Below are 25,608 nucleotides of genomic sequence, written 5' to 3' on the forward strand. Positions count from 1 at the left end.
GTTAGAGGAATGTGGAAGTCGTCGTGGAAATGTTCAAGTGCGCGGAAGGATGTGTGTGTGCGTGAAAGGCAGACACGTTTGCCGCTGACCAGGTCCAGCTGGGAGGCTACGACCTTCACCGCCAGTGAAAGTGGAGAACGGGTGGCGACCGGAGCAGCTGGTCCATCCAGACGGCTTTGTACGCTCGCCGCGGTTTCTCGGCGAAGAAAGGCAAGCAGGCAGGTCACTGCCATGTGTGGCGCACCCCGGGAAAAGTCGCACACGATAAACTTAGTAAAATGCTCCACGTAGTAATTCAAAATACTATTATCTAATGAGCCCCACTAATGTTTACCTGTTCGTATTTTCTATAAACGAAAAGAATCGGCTTTTGGAAATGTAACATAACTGGATGGATAAAATATTTACTCACCAAACGGAGGCAGGATAAAACACATAAAAACATATAAGAGTTAGGGAAACGTGCAAGCTTTCGAAGCCAGTGGGGGTTCTTCTTCTGGCAGTAAGGTTGAAGGGTAAAGAAGGCGGGAGTCTAGGAAGTGGGGAGAGTTCGGCAAAGTTGCCGAGAACCCAGCGTCAGGTGGGCAAAAGTTTTGAAAACGTGAGAGCTTACAGTTGGAACATATCATAATGCGCAAGAGAGATGTGACCAAAAAGACATCGTGCATGAGTTAATAAGGCAGGAAAGCAAAGCGCATTACATGTGGTAGATGGGGGTGGGAACGGGGAGGTGGGAAAAATAGGGCAGAAAATAAAAGATGTAGAAAACTAAAATAGAGTGAAGCAAGGAATAGTCACTGAAAAGAAGTGCCGAGACCGAAGAAATTAATGTAAATTATGGTCAGGTGGGTGGTGAGAACCAAGAACATATTGTAGCGCCAGTTGTCACCTTCTGAGTTCGGAGAAACTGGCGTCTGGGGCAAGATTCCAGATGGGGCGTGTGGTGAAACAGGCACCTACCTCACGACTGTCATGCTGCAGAGAAACAGGATACTGTGTGTGTTGTCGGTATACATCCTCTGCCTATTCCCATTCAACCTAACTGATAATTTGGTGGTACTCACACGGATGTCAAAGGCCGACCGGTGTTTACATAACAGCTGGTACATTACGAGGTGCATTCAAGTTCTAAGGCCTCCGATTTTTTTTCTAATTAACTACTCACCCGAAATCGATGAAACTGGCGTTACTTCTCGACGTAATCGCCCTGCAGACGTACACATTTTTCACAACGCTGACGCCATGATTCCATGGCAACGGCGAAGGCTTCTTTAGGAGTCTGTTTTGACCACAGGAAAATCGCTGAGGCAATAGCAGCACGGCTGGTGAATGTGCGGCCACGGAGAGTGTCTTTCATAATTTGTAAAAGCCAAAAGTCACTAGGAGCCAGGTCAGGTGAGTAGGGAGCATGAGGAATCACTTCAAAGTTGTTATCACGAAGAAACTGTTGCGTAACGTTAGTTCAATGTGCGGGTGCGTTGTCTTGGTGAAACAGCACACGCGCAGCCCTTCCCGGACGATTTTGTTGCAGTGCAGGAAGGAATTTGTTCTTCAAAACATTTTCGTAGGATGCAGCTGTTACCGTAGTGCCCTTTGGAACGCAATGGGTAAGGATTACGGCCTCACTGTCCCAGAATATGGACACCATCATTTTTCCAGCACTGGCGGTTACCCGAAATTTTTTTGGTGGCGGTGAATCTGTGTGCTTCCATTGAGTTGGCTGGCGCTTTGTTTCTGGATTGAAAAATGGTATCCAAGTCTCATCCATTGTCACAACCGACGAAAAGAAAGTCCCATTCATGCTGTCGTTGCGCGTCAACATTGCTTGGCAACATGCCACACGGGCAGCCATGTGGTCGTCCGTCAGCATTCGTGGCACCCACCTGGATGACACTTTTCCCATTTTCAGGTTGTCACGCAGGATTGTGTGCACAGAACCCACAGAAATGTCAACTCTAGAGGCGATCTGTTCAACAGTCATTCGGCGATCCCCCAAAACAATTCTCTCCACTTTCTCGATCATGTCGTCAGACCGGCTTGTGCGAGCCCGAGGTTGTTTCGGTTTGTTGTCACACGATGTTCTGCCTTCATTAAACTGTCGCACCCACGAATGCACTTTCGACACATCCATAACTCCATCACCACATGTCTCCTTCTACTGTCGATGAATTTCAATTGGTTTCACACCACGCAAATTCAGAAAACGAATGATTGCACGTTGTTCAAGTAAGGAAAACGTCGCCATTTTAAGTATTTAAAACAGTTCTCATTCTCGCCGCTGGCGGTAAAATTCCATCTGCCGTACGGTGCTGCCAACTCTGGGACGTATTGACAATGAACGTGGCCTCATTTTAAAACAATGCGCATGTTTCTATCTCTTTCCAACCCGGAGAAAAAAAATCAGAGGCCTTAGAACTTGAATGCACCTCGTACATGTTTCGTTTCACAGGCGGCTCTCCCCTTGATAGCATACGTTTGACCAATTACAGAGCTGGTGCTGATGTGATGTGGTGATGATGGTTTGTAGGGCGCTCAACTGCACAGTCATCAGCGCCTGTTTTTCACAATACAATCTAGCCACTGTCACGAACGATGATCCTGATGAAATGGTGAGGAGAATACTAACACCCAGTGCCTGTGGAGAGAAAATCCCGAACGCGGCCGTGAATCGAACCCGGGACCCCTTGATCCAGAGGCAGCAACGCTAGCAGCTACACCACGAGGCGCGGACCCGTTATTGCTAGCGGTAGCAGGGTGCAAAGGGCAAGTCTTGCAGCGGGGACGGTTACAGGGGTAGCGGCCACAGGGTAGGGAGATGGGTGCAGGAGGAGGTTAGGTTATGGTCTGACAAGGATATTGCAGGGTGAGGGGGGGGGGGAGGGGGAGCAACGAGGTGTGACGGGAAAAATCTCAGACAGAACGGACCTATTTCCGGACATGATTTTAGGAAGTCATGGCCTTCTCTAAAGGGCTGATTAATACATTCAAGACCAAGAAAATACTGAATGACAAGTGGTGTAAGCTGTTCTTTGTAGGTATCGGCAGTACCAGGGTCGGATGTGACGGCCCGGGAAATGCGCTTTTGAAGTAGGCTTGTGGGGTAATTACGTCCAGCGAAGGCTGAAGTGAGAATGGTGGTGTATTTCTGTAAACAGTCTGCATCTGAACAGATACTTTTGCCTCGAATGCCAACGCTGTATTTTCACCTATTTAATCGAGCTCGTGTTAGTAGATACCCAGATCTACTAACTCCCGTGGATATACAGGGTGTTACAAAAAGGTACGGCCAAACTTTCAGGAAACATTCCTCACAAACAAATAAAGAAAAGATGTTATGTGGACATGTGTCCGGAAACGCTTAATTTCCATGTTAGAGCTCATTTTAGTTTCGTCCACCTACGCTCATTGGGGCACGTTATCATGATTTCATACGGGATACTCTACCTGTGCTGCTAGAACATGTGCCTTTACAAGTACGACACAACATGAGGTTCATGCACGATGGAGCTCCTGCACATTTCAGTCGAAGTGTTCGTACGCTTCTCAACAACAGATTCGGTGACCGATGCGGACCAATTCCATGGCCTCCACGCTCTCCTGACCTCAACCCTCTTGACATTCATTTATGGGGCCATTTGAAAGCTCTTGTCTACGCAACCCCGGTACCAAAAGTAGATACTCTTCGTGCTCGTATTGTGGACGGCTGTGATACAATACGCCATTCTCCAGGGCTGCATCAGCGCATCAGCGATTCCTTGCGACGGAGGGTGGATGCATGTATCCTCGCTAACGGAGGACATTTTGAACATTTCCTGTAACAAAGTGTTTGAAGTCACGCTGGTACGTTCTGTTGCTGTGTGTTTCCATTCCATGATTAATGTGATTTGAAGAGAAGTAATAAAATGAGGTCTAACATGGAAAGTAAGCGTTTCCGGACACATGTCCACATAACATATTTTCTTTCTTTGTGTGTGAGGAATGTTTCCTGAAAGTTTGGCCGTACCTTTTTGTAGCATCCTGTATGTACTTATTCTCGCAGACGTCGTTTTGTCCAGTGCTACAGGTCCGATTTCATGTCTGAGGTTTTAGAAGGGGTTGTGATAAAATTTTAATCAAAATCGAGCTGCGGCCAAGATAACTGGTGTGAATCATTTGCGACAGTGTATGACCTGGCGGATGCCTGAGATTTCGTATTCAGGAAACATCCACCTCGGAAATGATATCGGCATCATCCTCGACATGCCGTGCACGCAATGCGTTCTTCAATCTAGGAAAGAGGAACATGTTACCAGGTACCCCGTTCGGTGATCGCAGAGAGTGAGGGGAGCACAAGGAAGCAGGATCTGCATCTGCATCTGCATCAAACTCTGCAAGCTACCTAACGGTGTGTGGCGGAGGGTGCTTCAGGTATCACTAACTGATCCCCGCTAACGGCGCGTGGGATGAATGATTGTCGGTAAAGCTCTGTATTTGCTCTAACTTCTCGAATTTTCTCCTCTTGGTCATGTCGCAAGATTTATGTGGGAGGAAGTAGTATGTTGTCCGAATGTGGCGCCACAGCCAGACTTACATAATTCACCTCCGTATCGAGGGTAATACTTGTCACTTCGTAACTATTACCGACATACCGAGCGAGGTGGCGCAGTGGTTAGACACTGGACTCGCATTCGGGAGGACGACGGTTCAATCCCGCGTCCGACCATCCTGATTTAGGTTTCCCGTGATTTCCCTAAATCGCTCCAGGCAAATGCCGGGATGGTTCCTTTCAAAGGGCACGGCCGACTTCCTTCCCCGTCCTTCCCTAATCCGATGAGACCGATGACCTCGCTGTCTGGTCTCCTTCCTCAAAACAACCCCGCCCCCCCCCCCCCCAACCGACATACTAAATACACAAAGATAATAATGTCAAAGTACTATACAAAGCCGTTTAATAGCTGGAAAGATCTCTTGCTGTTGCATCTCTCGTTCTCTTTTGTTACTGTCTCAGCTATCATTGCAGATTCGAGATTGTCGCACCACTGTATTAATTCGTCCAAGTGTCGATGCAAGCTGGTTCAGATTTTTTAAAAAAAATGTAAAAAATATTATCTCCGTAAAGACTACGTTACCCAAACACCCTTTCAATGAAATGTATAGTAAAAAAATTACTTGACTAACAACGAAATATCTAAATACGGAGACTTGTCGTTTGGTTCACGATCTCTTTAAGCGCCATTTCGTGCGTGATTACAATTTGATTGTTACATCAGTTAGAATCTGCAGTCATATCTATTTTACGAAGGCTAGTAGTAATGTCTGTTCGTGGTCAAATACACACACATCAGAAAAAAAAGTTTTGCATCACCTCGGTCCCGAAAGTTCCGGAACCTGTACATTGGAACAGACTTCAACATAAACATCATTTCCGCCATTTTTATTGCGCATGAATACCACACATGGTGTACCACCATAAAGGTGGCGGTCCAGATTGCCGTACACACTGCTACCTCTAATACCAAGTAGCACGTCCTCTTGCATTGATGCATGCCTGTATTCGTCGTGGGTTACTATCCACGAGTTCATCAAGGCATTGTTGGTCCAGATTGTCCCACTCCTCAACGGCGATTCGGCGTAGATCCCTCAGAGTGGTTGGTGGGTCACGTCATCCGTAAACAGCCCTCTTCAATCTTTCCCAGGCATGTTCGATAGGGTTCATGTCTGGAGAACATGCTGGCCACTCTAGTCGAGCGATGTCGTTATCCTGAAGGAAGTCATTCACAAGATGTGCACGATGGGGGCGCGAATTGTCGTCCATGAAGACGAATGCCACGCCAATATACTACCGACATGGTTGCTCTAGCGGTCGGAGGATGGCATTCACGTATCGTACAGCCGTTACGGCGCCTTCCGTGACCAACAGCGGCTTACGTCTGCCCCACATAATCCCACCCCAAAACAGCAGGGAACCTCCACCTTGCTGCACTCGCTGGACAGTGTAAGGCGTTCAGCCTGACCGGGTTGCCTCCAAGCACGTCTCCGACGATTGTCTGGTTGAAGGCATATGCGACACTCATCGGTGAAGAGAACGTGATGCCTATCCTCAGCGGTCCATTCGGCATGTTGTTGGGTCCATCTCTACCAGGCTGCATGGTGTCGTGGTTGCAAAGATGGACCTCGCCATGGACGTCGGGAGTGAAGTTGGGAACATGCAGCTTTTTCCGCACAGTTTGAGTCGTAACACGATATTCTGTGGCTGCACGAAAAGCATTATTCAACATGGTGGCGTTGCTGTCAGGGTTCCTCCGAGCCATAATCCGTGGATAGCGGTCATGCCCTTGGGCAGCCTGAGGAAGGCATGTCATCGACAGTTCCTGTCTGTAACTCCTCCATGTCCGAACAACATCACTTTTGTCCATGCCGAGACACCTGGACACTTCCCTTGTAGAGAGCCCTTCTTGGCACAAGGTAATAATGCGGAGGCGATCGAATCGCAGTATTGACCGTCTAGGCATCGTTGAACTACAGACAACACGAGCCGTGTACCTCCTTCCTGGTGGAATGTCTGGAACTGATCGGCTGTCGGACCACCTCCGTCTAATATGCGCTGCTCATGCATGTTTGTTTACATCTTCAGGCGGGTTTAGTGACGTCTCTGAACAGTCAAGAGGACTGTGTCCGTGGTACAGTATTCACAGTCAACGTCTGTCTTCAGGAGTTTTGTGAACTGGGATGATGAAAACTTTTTTTGATGTTTGTAGTTTCATTGTTTGGCTGCTGTTGTTGTTGTGGTCTTCAGTCCTGAGACTGGTTTGATGCAGCTCTCCATGCTACTCTTTCCTGTGCAAGCTTCTTCATCTCCCAGTACTTACTGCAACCTACATCCTTCTGAATCTGCTTAGTGTATTCATCTCTTGGTCTCCCTCTACGATTTTTACCCTACGTGCTGCTCTCCAATGCTAAATTTGTGATCCCTTGATGCCTCAAAACATGTCCTACCAACCGGTCCCTTCTTCTTGTATACTTGTGCCACAAATTCCTCTTCTCCCCAATTCTATTCAATACCTCCTCATTAGTTATGTAATATACCCATCTAATCCTCATCATTCTACTGCAGCACCACATTTCGAAAGCTTCTATTCTCTTCTTGTCCAAACTAGTTATCGTCCATGTTTCACTTCCATACATGGCTACACTCCACACAAATACTATCAGAAACGACTCCCTGATACTTAAATCTATACTCGATGTTAACAAATTTCTCTTCTTCAGAAACGCTTTCCTTGCCATTGCCAGTCTACATTTTATATCCTCTCTACTTCGACCATCATCAGTTATTTTGCTCCCCAAATAGCAAAACTCCTTTACTACTTTAAGTGTCTCATTTCCTAATCTAATTCCCTCAGCACCACCCGACTTAATTTGACTAAATTCCATTATCCTCGTTTTGCTTTTGTTCATGTTCATCTTATATCCTCCTTTCAAGACACTGTCCATACCGTTCAACTGCTCTTCCAAGTCCTTTGCTGTCTCAGACAGAATTACAATTTCTTCGGCGAACCTCAAATTTTTTACTTCTTCTCCATGAATTTTAATACCTACTCCGAATTTTTCTTTTGTTTCCTTTGCTGCAGTTCTGCTTGTAACGTTGCCGTCAAAGATGCGGTCTTCAATAAGTGATTTAGTAGCTTCACATTTTACGGTTAATAGCTTAGAAAGCTAAACTCAACTTTTTTCTTCAAATTGCAAGCGGTAACGTTAACGACTCCTTGGGGAAAGTGCTCACTCGACGTTTCAACAGTAAACCTCTCCGTGATGAATATCGTCTCTCTCCTTGACCGTCGGGCGCTGAAGCTAGTTGATCACCTCTGCAGTAAACGACCTCGTGACGAAACGTGCCGCTCTTCGTTAGAACGTGTCTACCTCTTCTATGAGTGCTACTAACACTCACCTCAGCGGAAAATGTCTCTAACGTGATCGCCGGTGGTCAAATAGATATGTATTTTGAAACATCCCCTTAGAAAATTATTGAATTACGGTGCTGGTAAACCCCTTACGTTATTTGATTTTCAAACAGCTGAGCCGAACTGAACGTACTCAGACATTTCGCTCTTCACTTATTCTGATCAACACTAAACTGACACATAATATTTTTAGCGCAACGCAGTCTGACTTTCAATAATCCCTACAAAAGAATGGCCCTGACTAACAATAACCTATACCTTTCATGAATCACTTACCTCACAAAAATCTTGGTGACTCGAACTACTGCAATACAGCGAGCGCCAATACTGCCAGCTAAATAAAAGATTCTAACTACTGAAGGCACTAACTACTGATAGGCATAGTTAGCAAATGAAAGATTTTGATAGGGAACAAACAATGTACACTCCTGGAAATGGAAAAAAGAACACATTGACACCGGTGTGTCAGACCCACCATACTTGCTCCGGACACTGCGAGAGGGCTGTACAAGCAATGATCACACGCACGGCACAGCGGACACACCAGGAACCGCGGTGTTGGCCGTCGAATGGCGCTAGCTGCGCAGCATTTGTGCACCGCCGCCGTCAGTGTCAGCCAGTTTGCCGTGGCATACGGAGCTCCATCGCAGTCTTTAACACTGGTAGCATGCCGCGACAGCGTGGACGTGAACCGTATGTGCAGTTGACGGACTTTGAGCGAGGGCGTATAGTGGGCATGCGGGAGGCCGGGTGGACGTACCGCCGAATTGCTCAACACGTGGGGCGTGAGGTCTCCACAGTACATCGATGTTGTCGCCAGTGGTCGGCGGAAGGTGCACGTGCCCGTCGACCTGGGACCGGACCGCAGCGACGCACGGATGCACGCCAAGACCGTAGGATCCTACGCAGTGCCGTAGGGGACCGCACCGCCACTTCCCAGCAAATTAGGGTCACTGTTGCTCCTGGGGTATCGGCGAGGACCATTCGCAACCGTCTCCATGAAGCTGGGCTACGGTCCCGCACGTCCCAACATCGTGCAGCCTGCCTCCAGTGGTGTCGCGACAGGCGTGAATGGAGGGACGAATGGAGACGTGTCGTCTTCAGCGATGAGAGTCGCTTCTGCCTTGGTGCCAATGATGGTCGTATGCGTGTTTGGCGCCGTGCAGGTGAGCGCCACAATCAGGACTGCATACGACCGAGGCACACAGGGCCAACACCCGGCATCATGGTGTGGGGAGCGATCTCCTACACTGGCCGTACACCACTGGTGATCGTCGAGGGGACACTGAATAGTGCACGGTACATCCAAACCGTCATCGAACCCATCGTTCTACCATTCCTAGACTGGCAAGGGAACTTGCTGTTCCAACAGGACAATGCACGTCCGCATGTATCCCGTGTCACCCAACGTGCTCTAGAAGGTGTAAGTCAACTACCCTGGCCAGCAAGATCTCCGGATCTGTCCCCCATTGAGCATGTTTGGGACTGGATGAAGCGTCGTCTCACGCGGTCTGCACGTCCAGCACGAACGCTGGTCAACTGAGGCGCCAGGTGGAAATGGCATGGCAAGCCGTTCCACAGGACTACATCCAGCATCTCTACGATCGTCTCCATGGGAGAATAGCAGCCGGCATTGCTGCGAAAGGTGGATATACACTGTACTAGTGCCGACATTGTGCATGCTCTGTTGCCTGTGTCTATGTGCCTGTGGTTCTGTCAGTGTGATCATGTGATGTATCTGACCCCAGGAATGTGTCAATAAAGTTTCCCCTTCCTGGGACAATGAATTCACGGTGTTCTTATTTCAATTTCCAGGAGTGTATTTACCTTAATAGTGTTCAAAAGTCATGATATATATATATATATATATATATATATATATATATATATATCAGTTCATGATATCCAGTCTTACAAATTTACTGTTTCTGGTAGACACACGTTCAGATCGTCCGTTCTCAAAACTGCCATTTCTCTCCCCACATCCACCACTGCTGGCGGGTCACCTCCAACTGCGCAACGCTACGCGCTGCTCACATCCAACTGCCCAACACTACAACAGCGAATATTGCAACAATTCAAACCAGCCACAGACTTCACGCAGCACAATCAGTGATTTTCATACAGAGCGCTACGTGGCATTACCAACATAAAAAGCTAAACACCCTACTTACAATTCCTAGGAGGTTACCTAAAGGGGAACTCAAGAGTCTGGTATAAAAAGTTGTTCTAACTGCAGCTCCTTATGAATAATCGAATGACATTTTACGTGGAAGTTGTGGTGATAGAAATGTACGAGGTTTTCCCAGGAAGTTAACGCACCGATTTTTTTTTTTCTAGCTCGAAAACAATGGTACGAATGCGAAACACGAATTAAGTATTGTCTGAAGTCTCCTGAGTGAGCGCGGCAAGTTTCCGTCACTTCCGACAGATAGCGTAGCTGCAGGACAGTTTCAAAATGGCATCCGTAGGTGACGTGTGTTACAAGCAACGTATCGTCGCTGAATTTCTCACGCCAGAGAAAGAAATTGTACGGTATATTCACAATCGCTTGTGCAAAGCCTATGGAGCATCTGCTGTCGACTGCAGGACAGTTAGTCGCTGGGCATGGTGGGTGGGGTCATCAGAAGGCGGTTCGGCGGAGCTCCACTACTTGCAGCGGTCAGGGAGACCATCCACGGCTGTCACATCTGTTGAGTGGTACTTAAGTGAATAAATTAGTGAAATCAAAGTGGAGTAGAAATTAGAAAATAAAGACTTAGTTTAGTTTAGAAGAATTACACACTGGCAAACAGCGGGCAGAGCAGCAGAGCAAAAGAGGCAGTGACCTTGAAGTCAGCGAGTTCAGAAGCCATCGCCCTCCCCACGTAAGCGGACGCTGTCGATTCAGTCGTCACGGCATCGCCCGACCGGCTCACGTGTTTCTCAGTCGTCACACGTGATCAAAGGCCCTCGCCTACATTCCAAGAGCCAATGACCGATGTTACGAAGACTCTTCGAGAAGCTTTTCAACGTGACAGAAGAGGCAATGACCGTGAAGTCGTTCACCTCCAGTGAACTGAAGTGAATAAGTACGCGAGACGCAGTGGGCCCGACAGACGAAGGAAGAAGAGAAGAGTAGCAGTAGTTTTCAGTCAGTTTCGGTGCTGAAGACCGTCATGCAAGAAGAGACTACATAATACCCAGACGCACCAAGTCCGCCGCTGTAATGGCATAGCAAGCAGCTGCCTCGGCGCCAGAAGACAGAAGTTAAAAGGTATTTGAAGTCTGATTTTTACGTGCCCGGGTGACTCGTGAGGACGGGAAGGAGACGGCCTCACATCAGCAGTCACCTGTGAGCTGGGATGAAGATCTGACAGCCGAAGACTGGCAAGCGGCAGTCCGTTGTTCGAGTCCGGGACACTGGCCTTCCCCCGCCGCGCCGCTCCGCTGGCCGACGCTCAACACACGCGGCCGCTTATAGAAGAGAAACAATGGGACGCCACATCCAAGGTACCACCATCCGATGCACGACTTCGCTCGTAATAATTAAACGGGCCACCTCGCGCTGCACGTCTCCAGTCAACTGGGCGAGACGGCGACACGAGATACAGACTGCCACGCGTAATCAGACGCCGCCCCTGACGCAGCAGAAGGCTTCGCAAACGACACAGCTGCCGCTCTCCGAGCCAGAACATCGAGTAAGGAAACAGTTGTACAAATCTTCAACAAAAGTTATCTTATGTAAAAATGCTGTTTCATTCTACCTCATACCCGAGCCAAGGAAGAACCCACCCTGCCCACATGTTGTTAAGAGAGAAAAATTAATTTATCTAGTATTTTCACCCTAACATAATGCTTTAGAATGCTCATCCTGACAATTGACTAGCATCAAAAGAGAAAACCCAGTTACATTTAGTGACAGAAGTGTTAAACATCTCACACCTGATCTAGCCCAGCGGACTTCCACTCGCTTTGTGCCATTAAACGATGCTCTCTTTGAAAAACTTTTCGAAGACGATGAGGAGCTGATAGACACAGTGAAGCACTGGCTCCGCCACCACGACAAGGACTGCTACCGACAGGGCATACACGCCCTTGTTTCGAGCTGGAGGAAGGCCATAGAACGGGATGGAGCTGACGTGGAAAAATAGGGTGTGTAGATAAAACACCATTCTTTCGTATGTGCAATTCTCATTATGTTTAATAAAGAATTATTGAAGAAAAAAATGCGGTGCATTACTTTCTGGGCAACGCTCGTAATTATCCAGGTACATCTTGACTATCTCGAAGGCGTCACACCTATTCGAAAAGAGCAAAGTCATCCGAAACTCATAACAATTACTGAACACAATAACCGTCTGCTGGCACTACAAGCAATGGGGGAGAACTTACAAGGGAACCTCCCCATCGCACCCCCCTCAGATTTAGTTATAAGTTGGCACAGTGGATAGGCCTTGAAAAAGTGGATCCAGATCAATCGAGAAAACAGGAAGAAGTTGTGTGGAACTATGAAAAAAATAAGCAAAATATACAAACTGAGTAGTCAATGGGCAACATAGACGACATCAAGGAGAATATGAGCTGAAAAGCGCCGTGGTCCCGTGGTTAGCGAGAGCAGCTGCGGAACGAGAAGTCCTTCGTTTAAGTCGTCCATCGACTGAAAAGTTTAATTTTTTTATTTTCAGACAATTGTTATCTTTCCGTCCGTCCGATGCAAGGTAACTGCGCCGTAGTATGGGGACGCCACACCTAAACAAACATCGAAACACACGTCAGTCGACTACAGCGCACGGAAGAGAGAGTATTCATGCTAACGAGGCTCCCTGGCTGGCAGTTGACTGTTCGCTACTTTGGACGAGAGTGCATTAAATACGTGAGATGTATTCCGTGGGCAATATGAATCCAGCAAATATAGCTCGGGCCTTCAATAACAATCGCACGGTTTTGCGGTGCGGTCGCAAAACACAGGCGCTAAACTTATTACAGTGAACAGAGACGTCAGTGAACGAACGGACAGATCATAACTTTGCGAAAATAAAGTAAAATTTTCACTCGAGGGCAGACTTGAACCAAGGACCTCTAGGTCTACAGCGGGTCACGCTGACCACAGGACCACGGCGCTTTCAAGTTCCCACCGTCCTTGATGTTGCCTATGTTGCACATGGACTACTCAGTTTGTATATTTTGCTTACTTTTTTCATAGTTCCACACAACTTCTTCTTGTTTTCTCGATTGATCTGTGTTCAGTTTTTCAAGGCCTATCCACTGTGCCAACTTATAACTAAATCTGAGGGGGGGGGTGCGATGGGGAGGTTCCCTTGTTAGCTTATGGTCGATTTTCAGTTCCAAAGATACTTCATTTGAAGAGGATCTAACTGTCAGATAGGAACTTCCTGAAACTGATGGAGTCGGCCGATTAGGCCGAGCGGTTCTAGGCGCTTTAGTCTGGAACCGCGCGACCGCTACGGTCGCAGATTCGAATCCTGCCTCAGACATGGATGTGTGTGATGTCCTTAGGTTAGTTAGGTTTAAGTAGTTCTAAGTTCCAGGGGACTGATGACCTCAGATGTTAAGTCCCATAGCGCTCAGAGCCATTTGAACCATTTTTGAAACTGATGGAATTCTCTTCTGAATGACGCAAGACATTCGCGGGGAAAGTTGCGGGTTAACTAGCATTGTTTCGTCTGCAGCAGCCCTCAAAGTCCGATATAAGCCAGGACGTACAACACTCAGGCCCGTACGGTAAAAAGGGAACCTACTGTGTGGCTTGCGAACTGTGTGATCACCGGGCACAAGACTGCGAGGGAGTGAAGGATGTTCATGACCGTCTCAAGATTCTGAGATAAAGCGATAGGTCCTTTCTTCGCCTCAACCAGGGTCACATAGTAAAAGACTGAAGAAAGAAAGGAAAAGTATTTTGTATTTTTTGCAGGAAAAGGCATCACACGTTAGGCTGCAGCAGTTAGGGACATTTTACTCCATCGGTTACTTCTGACGAACGCAGTTCAGTCGGCAATGTTAACATCGGACGTTTAGGATACACTTATCTCCGTGTGGCCCGTTCATATGCAACGCCGACCACTAGACTTACACGGTGCATTGTAGATGCTGGCAGCCAATCTAGTTGCAGATCACTGATAGACGATGGAAAACTGGACGTTGTTGCGAATCAGTCACTGGCAGCTGATACTTTTGAGTCTTCGTTCACTACATTACTCTATTGTCATCTGGTCCATCTGACGTTGTGAATCGCATGAAGCAATGCTCATGTTTCAGTCAAATACTAGATTAAAACTGCAAATCCATCTTATTTTTCATCAGTCATTAAATTTATCTCCACATAAAAACTATATTTTTCCACTTTTTCAGTTGACGTAATTATTCTATGTTACAAAAATATGTAAAGTTTTCCTGTGTAAGGACTCTGTCATGTTTTACACACTATATGATCAAAAGTATCCGACCACCTTCAAAAACATATTTTCATATTAGGTCCACTGTGCTGCCACCTACAGCCAGAAACTCCATATGAGCGACCTCAGTAGTCATTAGACATCGTGAGAGAGCAGAATGGGGCGCACCGTGGAGCTCACAGACTTCGAACGTGGTCAGGTGATTGAGTGTCACTTGCGTCATATGTCCGTACGCGAGATTTGGTTCAAATGGCTCTGAGCACTATGGGACTCAACATCTTAGGTCATAAGTCCCCTAGAACTTAGAACTACTTAAGCCTAACTAACCTAAGGACATCACACACATCCATGCCCGAGGCAGGATTCGAACCTGCGACCGTAGCAGTCCCGCGGTTCCGGACTGCAGCGCCAGAACCGCACGGCCACCGCGGCCGGCACGCGAGATTTCCAAAGTCCGAAACATCCCTTGGTTCACTGTTTACGATGTGATAGTGAAGTGTAAACGTGAAGGGACACGTACAGCACAAAAGCGTACAAGCCGACCTCGTCTGTTGACTGACAGAGACCGCCGGCAGTTGAAGAGGGTCGTAATGTGGAATAGGCAGACATCTATCCAGACCGTCACACAGGAATTCTGAACTGCAATAGGATCCACTGCAAGTACTATCACAGTTGGGCGGGAGGTGAGGAAAGTAGGATTTCATGGTCGAGCGACTGCTCGTAAGCCACACATCACGTCACGCCGGTAAATGCCATACGAGGCCTCGCTTGGTGTTAGGAGCGTAAACATTGGACGATTGAACAGCAGAGAAACGTTCCGTGGAGTGACGAATCACGGTACACAATGTGGCGATCCGATGGCAGGGTGTGGGTATGCTGAATTCCCGGCGAACTTCATCTGCCAACGTGTATAGTGCGAACAGTAACATTCGGTGTGGTCGTGTTTTTCATGGAGTGGACTTGCATTCCTTGCTGTTTTGCGTGGCACTATCACAGCATAGGCCTACATTGACATTTTAAGCACCTTCTTGCTCCCCACTGTTGAAGAGCAATTCAAGGACGGCGATTGCATCTTTCAACACGATCGAGCATTTGTTCATGATGCACTGTCTATGGCGGAGTGGTTACGCGACAGTAACATCCCTGTAATGGACTGGTCTGCGCAGAGTCCTGACCTGAGCCGGCCGCGGTGGCCGTGCGGTTCTAGGCGCTCCAGTCCGGAGCCGCGCTGTTGCTACGGTCGCAGGTTCGAATCCTGCCTCGGGCATGGGTGTATGTGATGTCCTTAGGTTAGTTAGGTTTAAGTAGTTCTAAGTTCTAGGGGACTGATGACCGCTGCAGTTGAGTCCCATAGTGCTCAGAGCCATTTGAACCATTTTGAACCATCCTGACCTGAATCCTGTAGAACACCTTTGGGATGTTTTGGAACGCCGACTTCGTGCCAGGCCTCACCGACCGACATCGATACCCCTCCTCAGTGCAGCACTCTGTGAAGAATGGGCTGCCATTCCCCAAGAAACCTTCCAGCACCTGTTTGAACGTATGCCTGCGAGAGTGGAAGCTGTCATCAAGGCTAAGTGTGGGCCAACATTATATTGAATTCCAGCATTACCGATGGAGGGCGCCACAAACTTGTTATCCATTTTCGGCCAGGCGTCCGGATACTTTTGATCACGCATTGTATATTGTGCACAAATAACATCTGTATAAGTCGCACATAACGTTTATCTGTGTGTGCGACGTTCAGTTGTCACCTGAATATGGCTTGAGAAGCCGACAGCCGGTTCGTGACCAAATAAATATAATTTTTCAGAACATGTTTTCCGTTTCTAATGTAACTTAATTTTTTCTTTCATCGGTAGTGCTTACGCGATAGTTATATGAAATAACTCTTTTCTTACGCGGGCAGTAACTCAGTGAACTCCACGATTCACATTAAAATTTACAGTGTCCTGATGAGAATATTCTGTTATGGGAATAATTACGATTACGCGCTGAAGAGTAATGCCTACTAAATTTTTACTCTGTTCTCAATACCGCTTGACATATTACGTGTCATGCATATTACTCGGTCGACTTTGCATCTTCGCTGAAGCTTGTTCCAATCTTCTGCCGCTAGATGGCTGCGAAGGGAAGCGTGTAATATGGCCGAGTGTACCGTAACTACTTCGGCGCGTGAGGAAAGGCTTGCTGTAATAGACTTTCGATTTCGCAGAGTTCGTTCACACGTGAAGCGCCCTGTCCTTCAGCACGACAATGCCGGACCATACGCGCGCGCTGCGACGTCTGCAACAATGGGACGCCTTGGGTTGACTTTCGTCGATCGTCGTCCGTACGCTCCCGTCGTGGTCGCATCTGATTTTCATCTCCTTCCAGCATTTAAGGAACACCTTCGAGGACTTTGCTTTGACAGTGATGGAGGCGCGCAGTCTAGAGTGACTGTATCAACAAAACGGTCTCTCGCTGGGACAAATGTGTCCGTCGCAAGGGTTGACGCCGCTGAAAAAATAAATGTGTATAAGTGAAGGTTAAAGATGAAGAATGCTAATGAGTTTTCATGTAAAAAAAATTGGGAGGCATTACTCTTTAGCACGCTCTCGTATATACCTTCATATGGCATTAACGTAAAAATTCAACGATGGTAACAACTGTTTGTTTCAATATTGACCTATTCTATTTAGAAGCCGTCATTCTCCAGTTTTCAACAACCATAGCTTACCTTTCCCAAAAACTTCATGTTACAGAAGTCATTCGTACTTAAAATTTACAGACTCGCACTCGGGAGGACGACGGTTCAATCCCGCGTCCAGCCATCCTGATTTAGATTTTCCGTGATTTCCCTAACTAGCTCCAGGCAAATGCCGGTATGGTTCCTTTGAAAGGGCACGGCCGACTTCCTTCCCTGATGACCTCGTAGTTTGGTCTCTTCCCTCAAAACAACCCAACTTAAAATTTATGTGTTCCAAAATGTTCGAGTCTTAAAATTATCAGGTTGGAGCATAAGTTCGTGGCGTTTTTGTCTTGCATGTTGCTATTCCTGTTGCTATGGGTTTATTTATCAATTTTCAATTTTTATTTGTAACTCACTGTTGCTGTTAGAGTTTATTTGTTGTCATTTCGACATTTGGAGACAGTGAGTGGAGCTGTGAACGCCAGAAAATGGAGCACTCCGTCTTCAGGCCACGAGTGGCCTACCGGGACCATCCGACCGCCGTGTCATCGTAAGTGGAGGATGCGGATAGGAGGGGCGTGGAGTCAGCACACCGCTCTCCCGGTCGCTATCATGGTATTCTTTACCGAAGCCGCTACTATTCGGTCGAGTAGCACCTCAATTGGCATCACGAGGCTGAGTGCACCCCGAAAAATGGCAACAGCGCATGGCGGCCTGGATGGTCACCCATCCAAGTGCCGAGCACGCCCGACAGCGCTTAACGTCGGTGGTCTCACGGCAACCGGTGTTACCACTGCCGCAAGGCCGTTGCCCCAGAAAATGGAGCGCCAAGTAGAAAATTGGAACATTTTCGACATATTTTTTCTGTCTGATTTCACCAGAGGCAGCCAGTGTGGGGATAACGCCATTAGACAGAACACGGCGGCAAAATGGATTTCTCGTTTTAAGGAGGACCGTTTTTACATTAGTGAGTCTCCACTTTCAGGAAGAGCTTCGAGGTTTGATGAAGATCCTTTAAACGCATTAATCCACGATTATCCGCGTCAGTGTACTCGAGAAATGACGAATGCGACGAACTGTGGCCATTCCAGTATCCTGCGGCATTTGTATGCCGTGAGGAACTTTCAGAAATCGGGCGTATGGGTACCGCACGCTCTAAGCCAAACTCACAACAACCAGCGGGTAGCCGTATGTGAATCTCTACTTGCTCGCCACCAGTTGGCTCGTCAACAACTCCGAACATTCCTATCCTGTATCGGTGCTTTACGCTAAAGTAAGGAGAAAACAGGAGTCGTTGAGCCCAAACAAATCAGGAGCTCCACGTACAAAAACCTTACGCATCTGGTGGAGCAGCGACGGTCTGGTGTTCTGCGAATTGCTTCTGCGCGGTGTGACCACCACTGCTGAGATTTATTGTCAACAACTGAGAGGTCTTGCAGGCGCAATCCAAGAACAGCGACCATGCTGACCGTGTGAAGAGACGCTACTCCACGATAGCGACCGCCCGCATTCTGCTGGACTGACAAAAAGGGAGTTGGATTGGGAAGTCATCCCGCACCCACCGTGTTTACCTACACAACTGGCTATTAAAATTGCTGCACCAAGAATAAATGCAGATGATAAACGGGTATTCATTGGGCAAATATTTTATACTAGAACTGACATGTGAATACATTTTCACCCAATTTGGGTGCATTAGAGCCTAAGAAATCAGTACCCAGAACAACCACCTCTGGCCGTAATAACGGCCGTGATATGCCTGGGCATTTAGTCAAACAGAGCTCGGATGGTAGGTACAGGTACAACTGCCCATGCAGCTTCAACACGGTACCACAGTTCGTCAAGAGTAGAGACTGGCGTATTGTGACGAGCCAGTTGCTCGGTCACGATTGACCAGACGTTTCCAGTTGGTGAGAGATCTGGAGAATGTACTGACCAGGGCAGCAATCGAGCATTATCTGAAAGGCCCGTACAGGACCTGCAACATGCGGTCGTGCATTATCCTGTTGAAATGTTGGGTTTCGCAGGGATCGAATGAAGGGTGGAGCCATGGGTCGTAACACATCTGAAACGTAACGTCCACTGTTCAAAGTGCCATCAATGCGAACAAGAGGTGACCGAGACGTGTAATCAATGGCACCCCATACCATCACGCCGGGTGATGCCAATATGGCGATGACGAATACATGCTTCCAATGTGCTTTCACCGCGATGTCACCAAACACGGATGCGACCATCATGATGCTGTAAACAGAACCTGAATTCATCCGAAAAAATGACGTTTTGCCATTCGTGCACACAGGTTCGTCGTTGAGTACGCCATCGCAAGCGCTCCTGTCTGTGATGCAGCGTCAGGGTTCAAAATGGTTCAAATGGCTCTGAGCACTATCGGACTTAACATCTGAGGTCATCAGTCCCCTAGAACTTAGAACTACTTAAACCTAACTAACCTAAGGACATCACACACACCCATGCCCGAGGCAGGATTCGAACCTGCGACCGTAGCAGCAGCGCGGCTCCGGACTGGAGCGCCTAGAACCGCACGGCCACCGCGGCCGGCAATATAAACAGAAAAATGCGGATGGATATGCGATCCTTAACTATTTTGTTCGCTGGAGAACAAATGAAGCCTTGAGGGCTAAAACACTTGTACTGTTTATCTCAAGTAAGACAGACGCAGATTTGTGACAGTCTGCTCTAATTTTTACTAAATGTATAAAAACGTGTTACGTCTAAGTTTGAGTGAGGTGTAAAAAGAAGAACTGTTGTAACTTGTCGTGACTACGCACGAGCGACTCAAGAGGACCACGGCTATATAAAAGAGCGCTCAATGGACTTGAAACGGACATAAAAATCTACCGTCATTGTAGTACTAAACTTAAGGTACGATATGTGTTTTAGTTATAATAACTATTTGTTCTGGAAATATTAAAAACATTTAGCAGTGCTCATTCCTATCATCTCCTCAGTATTATTTTCATTTTAATTATGCATTTTGCTAAGATTACAGACGCCAAGATCAGCAGTCCAATGAGCGTGTTACATTGACAAAAAGAAAACTGTTTTATCGTCTTCTTGCATCAGCTTTTATATTGAATTTCCGTTTTGTGTGATGTTACAGTTGTTTTTGCGCTCTTAAGAACTTTCTGGTCCCTTAGGAAATTGTTTTGTCATAAGAATAACTTCACGACCGGGTATGATCGTATCTACGATCATGAAGTAATTAGAAAGACGATAATGCAATTTCTTAATCAATAGCACGCTAGCTGTGACTACTTAAAGCCACGCGAAACTGCAAGTAAAGACTGTTCACATTTCATAATGCAATATTTTATGACAATGGTCAATCCATGATTCTTACGCCAATTGTGATTGATAAAACAGTAAGCGAAATCTCAGATTTCAACTTTTCCACTGAATAACAACATCACTTTTATTTTGTTACATCAGAGTATGAAAATATTTGTGGACTTTAAAACGAACAACTTGGGGCACATGGGGTAGATAATAGTAAGTAGGTGAACTATTGACGCATCAGTTATGTATCGCATGTGCCCTGCGTTTTCAGTTTTAAATTCTGTAAGTATTTTCACAACAAACACAGCAAACATAAACATAGCCAAAGCCTTGCAGACACACAAAAATTACGCGAAGTGAAATGTAGTGTGAGGAGGGCTATGCGAGAGGCGTTCAATGAATTCGAAAGTAAAGTTCTATGTACTGACTTGGCAGAAAATCCTAAGAAATTTTGGTCTTATGTCAAAGCGGTAGGTGGATCAAAACAAAATGTCCAGACACTCTGTGACCAAAATGGTACTGAAACAGAGGATGACACTCGTAAAGCTGAAATACTAAATGCCTTTTTCCAAAGCTGTTTCACAGAGGAAGACTGCACTGTAGTTCCTTCTCTAGATTGTCGCACAGATGACAAAATGGTAGATATCGAAATAGACGACAGAGGAATAGAGAAACAATTAAAATCGCTCAAAAGAGGAAAGGCCGCTGGACCTGATGGGACACCAGTACGATTTGACACAGAGTACGCGAAGGAACTTGGCCCCCTTCCTGCAGCGGTGTACCGTAGGTCTCTAGAAGAGCGTAGCGTTCCAAAGCATTGGAAAAGGGCACAGGTCATCCCCGTTTTCAAGAAGGGACGTCGAACAGATGTGCAGAACTATAGACCTATATCTCTAACGTCGATCAGTTGTAGAATTTTGGAACACGTATTATGTTCGAGTATAATGACTTTTCTGGAGACTAGAAATCTACTCTGTAGGAATCAGTATAGGTTTCGAAAAAGACGGTCGTGTGAAACCCAGCTCGCGCTATTCGTCCACGAGACTCAGAGGGACATAGACACGGGTTCACAGGTAGATGCCGTGTTTCTTGACTTCCGCAAGGCGTTCGATACAGTTCGCCACAGTTGTTTAATGAACAAAGTAAGAGCATATGGACTATCAGACCAATTGTGTGATTGGATTGAGGAGTTCCTAGATAACAGAACGCAGCATGTCATTCTCAATGGAGAGAAGTCTTCCGAAGTAAGAGTGATTTCAGGTGTGCCGCAGGGGAGTGTCATAGGACCGTTGATATTCACAATATACATAAATGACCTGGTGGATGACATCGGAAGTTCACTGAGGCTTTTTGCAGATGATGCTGTGGTGTATCGAGAGGTTGTAACAATGGAAAATTGTACTGAAATGCAGGAGGATCTGCAGCGAATTGACGCATGGTGCAGGGAATGGCAGTTGAATCTCAATGTAGACGAGTGTAATGTGCTGCGAATACATAGAAAGATAGGTCCCTTATCATTTAGCTACAAAATAGCAGGTCAGCAACTGGAAGCAGTTAATTCCATAAATTATCTGGGAGTAAGCATTAGGAGTGATTTAAAATGGAATGATCATATAAAGTTGATCGTCGGTAAAGCAGATGCCAGACTGAGATTCATTGGAAGAATCCTAAGGAAATATAATCCGAAAACAGAGGAAGTAGGTTACAGTACACTTGTTCGCCCACTGCTTGAATACTGCTCAGCAGTGTGGGATCCGTACCAGATAGGGTTGATAGAAGAGATAGAGAAGATCCAACGGAGAGTAGCACGCTTCGTTACAGGATCATTTAGTAATCGCGAAAGCTCCAGTGGAAGACTCTGCAGGAGAGACGCTCAGTAGCTCGGTACGGGCTTTTGTTAAAGTTTCGAGAACATACCTTCACCGAAGAGTCATGCAGTATATTGCTCCCTCTTACGTATATCTCGTGAAGAGACTATGAGGATAAAATCAGAGAGATTAGAGCCCACACAGAGGCATACCAACAGTCCTTCTTTCCACGAACAATACGAGACTGGAATAGAAAAGAGAACCGATAAAGGTACTCAGGGTACCCTCCGCCACACACCGTCAGGTGGCTTGCGGAGTATGGATGTAGATGTAGATGTAGAACTATTAAAAATTCACAAGCACAAATTTTGAGGACTACCTTTGTGGGGCTAGGAATCTGTATGACGGTAGAAGAAATTGTTTATACGTTTAGTCCGCTTTCATAGGTATTGTATTAAAAGGTTTTATTTAAATAATTATTTTCTGCTTTTTAGTCTCGTAACAAAAATATGTGGTAAATTTCAGGATTACCAATACATTCCTTTTTCCTACTATTATCTCATGGAAAGACCTGGAAGCTAAAGGTTAGAGAGAATCGAACTGCCGCAGGTACTTACGAGTAACCATTCTTACCATGAATTATTCGCAAGTGGAACAGGAAAAGACGGAAATAGCAGTGGTACCGATAGTTCCCTCCACCACACACCAAACACGAAAGCAGGTTCATGTTGCATTATGATCGAGTTCTGAGCTGTGCTGGAAGTTTCAAGTCTCTAGCTCATCCGGAAGTTAGTTTAAAATAATTTGTAAAATTTGTACCGAACGAAAATATTAAACTGTGATATGCGCAGTAGGAAGGAATATACTGGCTCACACTTCTTGGAGTGTGCGCTTTTGGAATTTTAACAGTAAACCACATCGTGGTACGGAACGCATCTCTTGCAGCATGTCCATCATTTTTAATAGTCTAATTTGTGGAAGTAACTGCACAGCAACAGGGGATCATATATGACCACTTAAATGAATAATTTTAAGAAAAATAATTAATTTAGACGATGGAAATTTAAGGAGATGGGACCTGGATAAACAGGCTAAACCAGAGGTTGTACAGGGTTTCAAGGAGAGCGTAAGGGAACAAATGGCAGGAATGGGGGAAAGAAATACAGTAGAAGAAGAATGGGTAGCTTTGAGGGATGAAGTAGTGAAGGCAGCAGAGGATCAAGTAGGTAAAAAGACGAGGGCTAGTATAAATCCTTGGGTAACAGAAGAAATATTGAATTTAATTGATGAAAGGAGAAAATGTAAAAATGCAGTAAATGAAGCAGGCAAAAAGGAATACAAACGTCTCAAAAATGAGATCGACAGGAAGTGCAAAATGGCTAAGCAGGGATGGCTAGAGGATAAATGTAAGGATGTAGAGGCTTATCTCACTAGCGGTAAGATAGATACTACCTACAGGAAAATTAAAGAGACCTTTGGGGAAAAGAGAACCACTTGTATGAATATCAAGAGCTCAGATGGAAACCCAGTTCTAAGCAAAGAAGGGAAAGCAGAAAGGTGGAAGGAGTATATAGAGGGTCTATACAAGGGCGATGTACTTGAGGACAATATTATGGAAATGGAAGAGGATGTAGATGAAGATGAAATGGGAGATATGATACTGCGTGAAGAGTTTGACAGAGCACTGAAAGACCTGAGTCGAAACAAGGACCCGGGAGTAGACAACATTCCTTTGGAACTACTGACGAACTTGGGAGAGCCAGTCCTGACAAAACTCTACCATCTGGTGAGCAAGATGTATGGGACAGGCGAAATACCCTCAGACTTCAAGAAGAATATAATAATTCCAATCCCAAAGAAAGCAGGTGTTGACAGATGTGAAAATTACCGAACAATCAGTTTAATAAGCCACAGCTGCAAAATACTAACACGAATTCCATACAGACGAATCGAAAAACTAGTAGAAGCCGACCTCGGGGAAGATCAGTTTGGATTCCGCAGAAATACTGGAACACGTGAGGCAATACTGACCTTACGACTTATCTTAGAAGAAAGATTAAGGAAAGGCAAACCTACGTTTCTAGCATTTGTAGACTTAGAGAAAGCTTTTGACAATGTTGACTGGAATACTCTCTTTCAAATTCTGAAGGTGGCAGGGGTAAAATACAGGGAGCGAAAGGCTATTTACAATTTGTATGGAAACCAAATGGCACTTATAAGAGTCGAGGGGCTTGAACGGGAAGCAGTGGTTGGGAAGGGAGTGAGACAGGGTTGTAGCCTCTCCCCGATGTTATTCAATCCGTATATTGAGCAAGCAGTGAAGGAAACAAAAGAAAAACTCAGAGTAGGGATTAAAATCCATGGAGAAGAAATAAAAAATTTGAGGTTCGCCGATGACATTGTAATTCTGTCAGAGACAGCAAAGGACTTGGAGGAGCAGTTGAACGGAATGGATAGTGTCTTGAAGGGAGGATAGAAGATGAACGTCAACAAAAGCAAAACGAGGATAATGGAATGTAGTCGAATTAAGTCGGGTGATGTTGAGGGTATTAGATTAGGAAATGAGACACTTAAAGTAGTAAAGGAGTTTTGCTATTCTGGGAGCAAAATAACTGATGATGGTCGAAGTAGAGAGGATATAAAATGTGGACTGGCTATGGGATGAAAGCGTTTCTGAAGAAGAGAAATTTGCTAACTTCGAGTATAGATTTAAGTATCAGGAAGTCGTTTCTGAAAGTATTTGTATGGAGTGTAGCCATGAATGGAAGTGAAAGATGGACGACAAATAGTTTAGACAAGAAGAGAATAGAAGCTTTCGAAATGTGGTGCTACAGAAGAATGCTGAAGATTAGATGGGTAGATCACATAACTAATGAGGAGGTGTTGAATAGGATTGGCGAGAAGAGAAGTTGTGGCATAACTTGACTAGAAGAAGGGATCGGTTGGTAGGACATGTTCTGAGGCATCAAGGGATCACGAATTTAGTATTGGAGGGCAGCGTGGAGGGTAAAAATCGTAGAGACCAAGAGATGAATACACCAAGCAGATCCAAAAGGATGTAAGTTTCAGTAGGTACTGGGAGATGAAGAAGCTTGCGCAGGATAGAGTAGCATGGAGAGCTGCATCAAACCAGTCTCAGGACTGAACACCACAACAACAGCAACATTTATTTATTTATCGTATGGCAATACAGACACATAAGAAAGAAACAGACAAATCGCTAATATAACAAACGTTAATAATTGAAAACAAACATTGCTAATAAAGGTTAAGGATTAGAAACAAACATCAAGTTTATTAATATAATCTATCGACTCTGGAGTTGCGAGCAAGAAATCGTCGGGGCTCCCATTATAGGCGCTTGTGGAACACTCTTCAACAATGTGGCTGATGGTCTGTTTTTCTCCGCAGTCACACTGAGGGCATGGTATTTTACCACATTTATACAGGGAGTAGGCACATCTGCCGTGACGAGTTATAACCCTATTTAGAGTGGA

Source organism: Schistocerca cancellata, chromosome 10, assembly GCF_023864275.1.
Source record: "Schistocerca cancellata isolate TAMUIC-IGC-003103 chromosome 10, iqSchCanc2.1, whole genome shotgun sequence".
Taxonomy (NCBI): domain Eukaryota; kingdom Metazoa; phylum Arthropoda; class Insecta; order Orthoptera; family Acrididae; genus Schistocerca; species Schistocerca cancellata.